Source organism: Musa acuminata, chromosome BXJ3-2, assembly GCF_036884655.1.
Source record: "Musa acuminata AAA Group cultivar baxijiao chromosome BXJ3-2, Cavendish_Baxijiao_AAA, whole genome shotgun sequence".
In the NCBI taxonomy this organism is placed as follows: Eukaryota; Viridiplantae; Streptophyta; class Magnoliopsida; order Zingiberales; family Musaceae; genus Musa; species Musa acuminata.
In genome coordinates, this window is record NC_088350.1 from 15,907,341 (window position 1) to 15,918,514 (window position 11,174).

Genomic DNA, 11,174 nt, shown 5'->3' on the forward strand with positions numbered 1-11,174 from the left:
GTGTACCGCTCGGTACACTTAATTTCACCGATTTATCCCTCCGAAAATACCTGAAAATTAAAAAAAAAGTTAGGATAGAGTTTTCAAGTTACAAATAAATATAGTAATAGTATAAGTTTAGCAAAATCAATGTAAATTAGATAAAAATAGCATCACATATCTTTTTCGGGCTTTGAGGTAGTCTTGTTCGAGGTTCGTATTTCAGCTCGTTATAGATTGAAATATCTATAGAAAAATCAGTTGAATTGTTAGACTATTTTGTTACAATATAAACTCTAAAATTCAAATGAATTAAATAATCATATATCTAGATATACCTGATTGTTAATTCTACCACCAAAACGAACGACGAGCCTCCACGGGTGGTGGATCGGGGTCCTCGATCCGATACATATCAATATGATACGTTTGTTGGACTCAATCATGAAATTGATCCCATGACATAGTGTATTGATACACCGTATGCCATTGATGCATCAATGTGGTACTGATCGTAGATTGATCGTCATAAATCATATTTGTCCGAGGCAGCTCTTGAGGCATATATTGGTGTTGTTCTGTATCATGTTGTTGCTCAGAGAAGGATGACCAACTATCACCATACTGTTGTTGCCCATATGATTCTTCATAATACGATGGCTGTGAATACGATGAGTCTCTTTCTGTGTCTATATCATGTATGCTCTGTCGCATTTGTTCATATTCATCCACTGCCTTCCCCTTCCCCTTCTCCTTTCCCTTCCGCGCATAAACTTGACCAGTACCTTGTCGAGTTCCATGATCTGAATCTTGAGTGGCATGTGTAAAATATTGCTCCTCAGTCCATTCACCACCCTCAAGTTGTGCAGACGAGACCAACGACTGCCCGGTATCACCGCCATCATCTGTTGAGGCACTGCTGTCCGTGTTGCTGTCATGTCTCTGGACCGAACGAGAAAGAGAATGTGATTGTGAAGGTGTCTCGTCGCCCGACTCGATTCTTTCCAACGATGCAACTGATGCTATTGCCTTCCCCTTTGCCTTTGCACGTTGGGCGGACGAGTGTGACCGTTGGGTATCGGTAGTTCCTCGAGCAGTTTGACTCATACCATGTTGTAATCGAGGGGGATTTTCTACCCGTTGGGGTTGTGCTTCTTCTTCTTCTATTGCCTCGGTGATAAAACGTGAAGGACGCTGAGGATCTCCCGCCTCATCAAGTAGAGGATCCTCTTGGTTCTCTGCTGCTTCAACCCAATCTAACATTGGCTCTGAATCTTCGTTGTAGAATTGGAGGTCAATGGGATCAATATCTGGTTCCTCTGGCTCCTTATCCAACTCAGCACATCGCAATTTTAGCCGCATATTATAATGGACATATACTAGTTTCTCTAACCGTCTGTAGGAGAGTCTGTTGCGGACTTTCGTATGAATCAACGCAAACGTTGACCAATTACGTTCGCAACCACTAGATGTTGTTGTCTGTGAAAGTACACGAACGGCAACCTTCCTTAAATGTGGTGCATCGCCTCCAAATTGTAACCACCACTCGACTGCAAAAAGATATAAATAAGATTTTATTAGCATAACAAATAATTAACATTAAATATAATTGATAATCAATATGCATAACTTTTCCTCACCAGGATCCATAGTGTAACGGCATGATATAGCTACAACGTCGGAGAATGAACCAACTGTTTCTCGAAATAATCGACCCTCCATAAGAGCATCGGCTGCCTCGGTAGTGTTTGGCAAGAGTCGATATATAACATTTCGTAGTGTCGTTAGGAAATTATTTTGCGTTCCGAGAGCATATCGATATTGAATTGCCGGGTTTAGATAATACGTTGCAAAACATAATTTTGTTAGTATGATAATTTATTATCTAAATAATAATAAATTAAGTATTTTTGAATATGAATTTACCTGCATTATGGATATCTTGATCCATATGAACTTCGGTCCGACGATCAATGATTCGTACGTATTGGTCGGCCTTAAAATCATCTTTGAATGCTTTCCTGACCTCCTCTCTTGCTGAAATCAGCATATATTTAAGATACAGCATTTGTGGACGCTTGTCCATATCGACCTTACGGAGGACAATATAAAGTGGTTCCACACCTTTTATGATTTCTGCTATAGTCTCCCAAAATCTAGATGAAAGAATGGCCTTTTCTATCTTCTTTCCATCACTCAATTTCGAATATCTGGATTCAGACCACTCTTGTGAGCTAGCCATTGCCTTCAAGCAATGTCTTTTTTGCTGTAATGATTTTAATGCAATAAAATTTGTAGCAAACCGAGTAATTCCAGGTCGAAGTATCTCACCATTTACATACTTTTGCATTAATGCGTGGACCCAATGATGATTATATATAAACTTTGTAATTGATTGTGCTCGAGCTACACATTTCTTGACCGTATCCAACTCACCAATATCCTTTAGCATTAGATCTATGCAATGAGCTGCACATGGAATCCAAAACAAAGTTTTTCTTTTTTCCATCAATTGCAAACCGGCTTTTTTGAAATTCGCTCCATTGTCGGTTATTATTTGGACAACATACTGTGGTCCAATCTCCTCTACCATAGTGTCCATCAAGCTCTCAATGTAGTTTGCATCTTGGATCTTTTCAGAAACATTAACGGACTTATGAAACACCACTCTTCTATTGCAATAAACAAGAAAGTTGATGATACTCATTCTTGTTGGTCCTGTCCAACTGTCACACATCAATGTCACCCCATATTCATCCCATTGCCTCTTGAAGGATTTGATCCAATCCTTTAGTTCTGCCACCTCCTCATCTAAGTACACGCCGTGAATCTCCTTCGGTGTTGGAGGTTGGATCCCCGTGCCAGACTTTTGAATAGAGGAGATCATGCTCTGATAATATGGACCTTGGGCTGTGTTGGCTGGAATCCTATGAAAGTTGAACCATTTTGAGATTGCCTTCCCAATATCCCGTTTTTTTTCTTTTGTATATGCATCGTCAATCCGTGTCTGTTTCGCTGTTTGTGGGGGATAGGCTTGCGGATCAATATCAACAATATCTGGTGCGGACCTCCTGCCAAGACCTCTCATAAAACCACGGAGTCCACCATACCTCATGCTACTAGTTCGGCCTAACTGAGAAGGAGCAGTTGGTTGCCTCATGCTGGTTGACCTCTGGATTCCACTACCACTACCATGCTCTAATTGTGAGTCAGGTCGTCGATGCCTCATTGCTTCATCGACCGTATGCTGATGCTCCAATGATGCACGAATCCCAACTGTGAGATCCGGGTCGACTTCATCGCCGCAACCCTCATACTGATCATAAACTGGTTCCTGTGTAGCCCTATGATATTCTTCCTCAACTCTTGCCTTCTTTTTTAATGCATCTTCCTTTGCTTGTTTCATCTTGCTTTGAAATAATTTACGGATCTCCGTTGGAACCTTCTTGCATTTTGCAACATCAAGATACCCACCAGCCAAATGCATTTTTACTCGAGTTATTCCTCCACCTTTACCAATGTAGTCACAATAAATACATTGCCAATGATGACGGTTTCCATCTAGCTTTCGGGCATGAACCCATGCATCATCGTGTGACTGTTCCTTTGGTGTCATGATCCTATCAAATTTAAATCAAATAAACTATAAAGTATAAACATATTAAATTGACCAAATATCGATCATAAATCACTAATCACAATATTAAGTAATTTTATTAAAACATAACTAATCATATTTTATTATCATAAATATGTTACGTGCATAAAAGAAGTATTAAAATCATTAGATACACTAATTATGTGATTAATATAGTTAATTTTTCACTAATTATTTCTCTTTCAACATTATAAACATGGCAAATACTCTAATAGATATTAAAGATATTGGATTCACATAAAATCGAATAAATTTTGATTAAATCATCGTAAAAATAACTAATTACAGTATTAAATAACTTTAATAAAACATAATTAAACTTATTTTACCATCATATATATGTTAAACACATAAAAGAAACATTAAATATGTAATTTTAATCCAATATGATTCAAAATTCAAATTATGATAAACTTATCATTTATCTACACTAATCATTTACTTCTCTTTCACCACTATAAACATGACAAATACCCTAATAGGTATTAAAGACATTAAATTGATATAAAATCAAATAAATTTCGATTAAATCATCATTAAAATAACTAATCGCAGCATTAAATAACTTAATTACTCTCTAATTAAAGAAAACGAATACATACCTCTTGATTAGAAAGTTCTTCCTCTTAATCTTCCCAAATTTACCTCGATTGAATTCACAAATCGTTGTTTTATAGAGTTTATGAGAGAAAAGAAATGTTTGAGAGAGAGTTTAAGAGAGTATAATGAAATAGGGGAGAGAAGATTAGTTTAAATAGGAGGAGAAAGGGCTCCAACGGTCAATTTGACCGTTGGAGCACTGTAGCACTGCTACAGTGTGGTAACGATCGATTTCGACCGTTACCGAGTGGTACCGGTCGATTTCGACCGTTACCGAGTGGTATCGGGCGGTAACGGTCGAAATCGACCGTTACCGAATGGTACCGGGCGGTAACGGTCGAAATTTCAACCGTTACCGCCCGATATATACTTTTTTTGGTGTACCGCCCGGTAGAGGGCGGTCCGCGTACCGGTCGCCTCTCGGACCGGTACGTACCGCCCGTACCGGGCGGTACACATCGGTATGGCAAACCTTGGTATCTGGTATGACATAGACCAGTTGACTTCCTCTGGTCAGGTCTACTTCCATGGTTGCAATGATGGACCTGTCATCGGCCCACCTATTGTCTCGGAATACTAATAGTGCTAGTATTCCTTCTTCCTGTCTGTGGAGCGTTTGGATTCTAGTTTGTAGGATCCCGAGATGAATATATCTCATTCCGCTTCTGACCAGTTGGTCAAAGCTTTGCTCCTGTATGAAGGCCCTGTCTTCCTGGTTACTGGTGACTAGCATGGCCTCTTCTGATCGATGCGTGTAGACCCTGTGATGCGCATCGTCTCTTCTTGAGTGATACAGTATTTCAGCTGGTGCTATTGCCACTCTTTCCCTCATGGATCGCTGTAGTTGTGCTTGAGGGTCTATTTGATGTTCTAGAACTTGTATGCTTAGGTCTGGGCTCCTGAGAATGAATTGCCCAAGTCGCCGTCTGGCGTTAAATATTCTCCTCTGGTTTCTCCTATTGCTTCTGATCTGATCTTCTATAAGAGGAGTTGATGTGGATACTTCCTGGGTTTGCGTTCTGGAGGTTATCTTTTTACTTCTTGAAGGATTTTTATAGGATCCTTGAAAACCAGAATTTTGCCTTTTGTTTCCTTAGGCCTTTCTGAGGGGCCTAGGTTAAGATTCGCTAATTTGGTGATCAGATCGTCAGGCACCACCTGAGATTGTGTTGATCTTGTTTGTTGTAACTCCCGTATTGTTTGTAGTTTTGTTCGTATTCCCTTTATGTCTTCGGCTATTTGTATCAGGAGTTGTATATGTACGTTGTGCTGCTTGATTACAGCAACTTGATGGCTAAGAGTTCCCGGAAAGTCACTTGTTTTGAGGAATCCAAGTGATGAGGGGTCAATGGACTCAGTAGCCTTAAGAGCTTCTTTGTAGGATTCTGTGTTCCTAGAGGATATGTGATTCATCCAAAGATCTGTCTTTATATTTTGGACAAGAGGATTTCGATTCTTTGGAGTTTTTGATTAAGGTCCTGCGACAACCTTAAAGCTTCCTCTTCAATAAGCTTGGGCTGTTTGGATATTTCTAGGATCAATTTTTGAATCTCAGATTGGGTGAGAGGCTTGTTCTCAGAAAATAAGGAGGATAATATTTTTACAGAAGATTCAAGTTTCTTAATCCTCTGTTCAAGGTTATGGTTTTCTTCAAGCAAGAGTTTAAAATTTCTCAAATTTACTCGGCTTGATAAACAAGTTCTGTCATAAATGACAGAGATATTGTGGGCTAGTTCTTTCCAGGTGGGTTTTGTGGTTTCGGCTAGATTCAAATAGTCAAGATGAGAGGTGTGAGAATCTGTATACCACTTTTGAATAGCTTCTTCCCAAAGTTTAGACATGCTAAAACTGCATAGTTTTAAATCTTCTTACTCCCTTACCTATCTTCTATTATATTTGCACTTCCAAATATAATGATACCATTATATTTAACAGAAAGCGTGCTTCCAAACACAATTTCAGAGATAAGTTTGAACTAGAAAGAAACTTACAGACTCTGATCTTGCACTTGGGACTCAAAGTAGAACTTCGGATGTCTTCCGTGTGTTCTGCAATGAGCTGGTCTAAGGCTTATATAGAGAAACAGAAAGAGGATTGGGTGGTCATTGGCCCCCATCGATATCCTTTTCCTAGTTTTCTATTTTGCCTCTACTTAAAACCAGGGGCGCAAAACGCCGGTGGTTTTTATTAAAACCAGGGGTGCAAAAAGGCGCCGACACTAGGTTCCAATCTATGCACGGCTCCCCGAGGCTCAGTGCAAAGAGAGATACTCGCCTTTTCTCAAAGGTAGAAACTATTTATCCTTTGGGCGGAATCTTCGGTGAGTGCTAGCGCCCTTTCCAGCTGTTGTTATTGTTGGAGGATAGTTGGCAGCCAGTCTCTGTACCAATTATCCCTTCCCCCACTCCTCCTTTGGTACTCTCTTGCTTTTGCTGAGTGAATGTCGTGGAGGCAGCGTAGTGCTTTACAGACTTGTCGGGCGGCCTCCTTCTGAATCGCTCTGAGCTCTCCTTCGGTGGCCTGGATCTGGCTGAGAGGGGTTCCTCTCTGCACCCCTGATCAGAGCTCATCCAGTTTCTGTTGGTACTGTTGGACAGGGTCTTCAATAGTCGGTTGAGACATGCCGTTGCCTTCGGGTTCGGATTTATTTGAACTTCCTGAGTGGCTTCCAGTAGTGAAAACACTTGCTCGTTTGGCCATCCTGAAACTAAAATATTTATTAGTCTGGATAAAGAATCGACGAGGACGTTACTTGCTCTTTCGATGTGCTCGAATTTTATCTCTACGCCGCTCCCTGTTATATAATCTACGAAAGCCATCCACCGTACCCTAGAAGGTTTGTTCTGGGCAGACTTGTTGAAGAAGCTGATAATTGCTTGACAGTCTGTCCTGATAATGATCTCCCTTTTATCCAGAAAATATATTTTTAATGATTCTAGGGTCTTCATGACCGCATGCATTTCTGCATCAATAGTGGACTTGATGGGACTGAATTTTCCGCTGGCATATGCACAGACCTTCTCAGTGTTTCGGGGGTCATTTTCATGTTTTTTCCATTTGCATACCCCGCCCCATCCTTCCATACATCTGTCAGTTTCGAGGATGATAAAACTTCCAGGAGGTACCTCTAGATCTAGGAGGTTTTTAACAAGATTTTTGATGTTTCTGATGAGCTTCCAATCTTGCTCATTAAGCCTCCTTTCTCCAGTTGGGCTGGTCTTAGCGTAGAGTGGGCCAAGCAGTCTGCCCAAGTTAGGTATATAGTTTCGGGCGTAGTTGAGTATCCCTAACCAGGACCTGAGCCCCTTTTTGGTAATGAGATCTTCCTCTTGATACTCAGTGATTTTCTTAATGATATGGGGTTGTAGTTTGATTTTTGAATTCCCTAATATTGCTCCGAGGAATTCTATTTTCATCTTTGATGGGCTTAATACCATAAGCAAAGGTAACATAGTCACTCGAGAGGAAGCAACTTTTGTGACAATACAAATGTCAAACAAAAAACATTAAACAAACAAATTATTAATTCACCGAACATACAAAAAACACAAAACAAAAAACAAGGCAACTATAACTATGTGGATGTCAGTAGGAGATATTGAACTCATTTATAACTCTTACACTCAAGGTTCGTTGTACCATAGCGTACCGGTATGAGCGGTACATACCAGTCCAACAAGGAACCGATATGGGTAGTATATCAATATGTCCTAATGTACCATGTTTCGATACATTCAATACAGCTCGATACGTACAATACCAACAACTAGTCAACTCGATATGGACCGGTAAGATCTCTTTAACCATATTGAAATAGTTCATAACATAATCAAGATCAATGTATGCAATTTCGAATAATACTGTCCGGTACGGGTAATATATACTGGTCCATCAGTTGATTGATACACGAACCGCCCGTTACCAGACGAAACGATTATATATATATATATATATATATATATATAGGCGACGTCACATCGTCTTTTTCGACGACATCGCCTTTTTCGACGAATATTTATATATAAATATATATAAACTTTATATATAAAATATATATATACATATATATAAACGAGACGACGTTGCTTCGATGACATCACCGAATTATATATAAATATAAATATAAATATATATGCCAAACGATATACCGAACGATATATCGCTCGTTATACAGTATCATACCGTACCGAGCGAACGTCGAAACTCTGGTGCGGTACAAAATCACAAACCTTGATCAAGATAAAAAACCAAAAGAAGTAACATGAGATAGATGCATATAGGAATAAAAAAAAAATTCAGAAATAATGCAAAAGAAAAAACTTCATATATAGAGTACATCTAAACAACCGAACATGACTAGCAGAATGCTGCCACTTCAAAATATTACAGAAATCAAAAACCTGTTTGCCAAATGACCCAATTAATGAATATTTAACAGACCATCCAAACAAGTGAAAATTACATACCATTATTAGTCAAGATCACCAACCAAAGGTTTACCACATTCACTGTTAGCCTCATCCTAACTTCTGAACAATAGATAAAGCATAGGAGAGAATCAAGCACATGTTTAGAAAAAGAGGCGAGCAAAAGCTGAATAAGTGGAAAGAGAGCAACAGAGAGATTTAGTACCAATGGTTCACAATGATGAAGTGCAACATAATTTGTACCACCCAATACAATGTCCATAAAGTAACAACAAAAATTGTGATATAGAATTGAAGGCAATGTACAACTAAAATCTATTTCAAAGAAAAAAAAAAGGATATTGTGAAAAATAATCTATAGGTTCTTTGACACTTTTATGATCTATTCCTACAATCAGACATTTTGATGACCTAGTTTGTATATAAAAATGCCCATGCTCATCATGATGGATGGCATTAAACCCCATAATCAAGATTCAGAAACTAAGACATCCCAAAATTTCAGAAACCAAAATATAATGACTTACAGATTGCTGCAACTACAAAATATAATAGAATTGAAAACCCAGTTCGCTGAGTGACCCTATTGGTGAATATTTAACAGACTGTCAAAATTACATACCATTATTGCTCGAGATCACCAACCAAAGGTTCACTGCATTCACTGTTAGCCCCATCCTAGCTTCTTGAACAATAAATGAAGCATAGAATAAGAGAAACAGGCATGTGTCTCAAAGAAAAGAAAAGCAAAAGCTGAATAAAGGGAAAGAGACCACAGAAATTCTGATACCAATGGTTCACAAAGATGAAGCACAAAATAATTTGTACCACCGAATGCAATGTCAAGAGGAAAAAAAAAGGAAATTATGAAAAATTAACCAAAACTGAAACACCAAAACCAGGACATAAAAACTATAGGCTCTTCAATAGCCAAGTGAAAAATAACAATGGATGTAATGAACTCATTAGAACAGAGAATGTACCAATTTCATTATCAGTATATCACAGAAAGTTCCAACAAAAACAGACATTTTGATGACCCCATGATCATGAAAGATCACATTAAAAACCCAAAATTAAGGTTCAGAAGCTAAGATACCCCAAAATTTCAGAAACAAAAAAGCTATTGGATGCCACACAAAAAAAAATCAAGGAGGAGATCAATGTTCAGAAGATCTGAAAGACAACAAATGAATACATAAAGAGACCAGGTGTATTATTGTAGAAAATAAGCAGATGTATCAGTCACCATGCTTTATAATCTATCTGGAGAGAGTCAAGATAGATGTCATCATATCTCTTATATATGCAAAACCAGACTGCACCAGGTGATGGAACAATGCTTCTGGAATGTCACAACAGAACAGCAAAACAAGAAGCAGACTTCTCACAAAATGAACCAATAGATAACTACAAAGCCAACAGCTATCACATGGAAAAAGATAATGCCCATAATTCTCAAGCCAACAGCTATCATATGCCCAACATATTTGCCAATTGAATACCATTATAGAATTTATGATTAACAATAGAAAATTTACCAACCACCAGAAAAAATAAAGACAATTAGGGAAAAAAGAGAAGAAGAAAAATGTGAATACATAAATAGAATTAGATAAAACAATCAAGCAGTAAAGTAGAAGTCCAATGCAATCACCAAATGTTGACAAAAGGAGAAGTTGATCAACCTCCCTGGAGAATACCTATCCAGCAATGAACTTCTGAACATAAAAAACATCCAATGCAACTACAAATAACATAATATCCAACTTTATAGTCTTCTTAGCTAAGCTTGGAAAACAACAATGATAGTAAAGTGGTTATTGCAATGTCCAATTTACCAGTCTTACTTCTATTCTTGTTCGTTTTTGTATTTAATTTTAAATTCTAAACAGCAAACCCATCTGTTTGATAAACGATAATCAATGCAAATCTCATACTAATTGCAAAATATGCTACAACCTATACGAACAACAAAATCAAATTACTAATAACCAAATTGCATAGTAGCTAAATATATCGACAAAGAAAATGTAGTCAAAGACAATGTAATCTAATAATCATAGTAGCTTGGAAAATGTAGTCAAAGAAAATACCAAACATGATTGAACAGGAAATACATTCAACACAGTAAATTAGTCGTAAAAGCATGGAAAATGTAATAATTAAAAAAAACAAACATAATTGAACAGGAATTGTCACCATACTGAATAAGCTCTAAAATAATTCAAAGATGCAACACCAAGTAAAAAGTCTCACAAGTATCATAACATCCTCATAAACAGACCAAGCAAATTCACAAGGGATAAATAAACACATGCTCTTTAATTTCAAGATAGCTATATAACCCTTTTCTCATATTCTTCAAGCTTCAAATTTTGTCTTCACATGTTTCCAAACATGCTTGCAAACAATCTCATATGCTTATTTCCCAATAGTTATATTTTTTACTAAATAATATTTTATTGTTACCTGAAGACAATTATGAACACCTTCCACTTATCATTTTC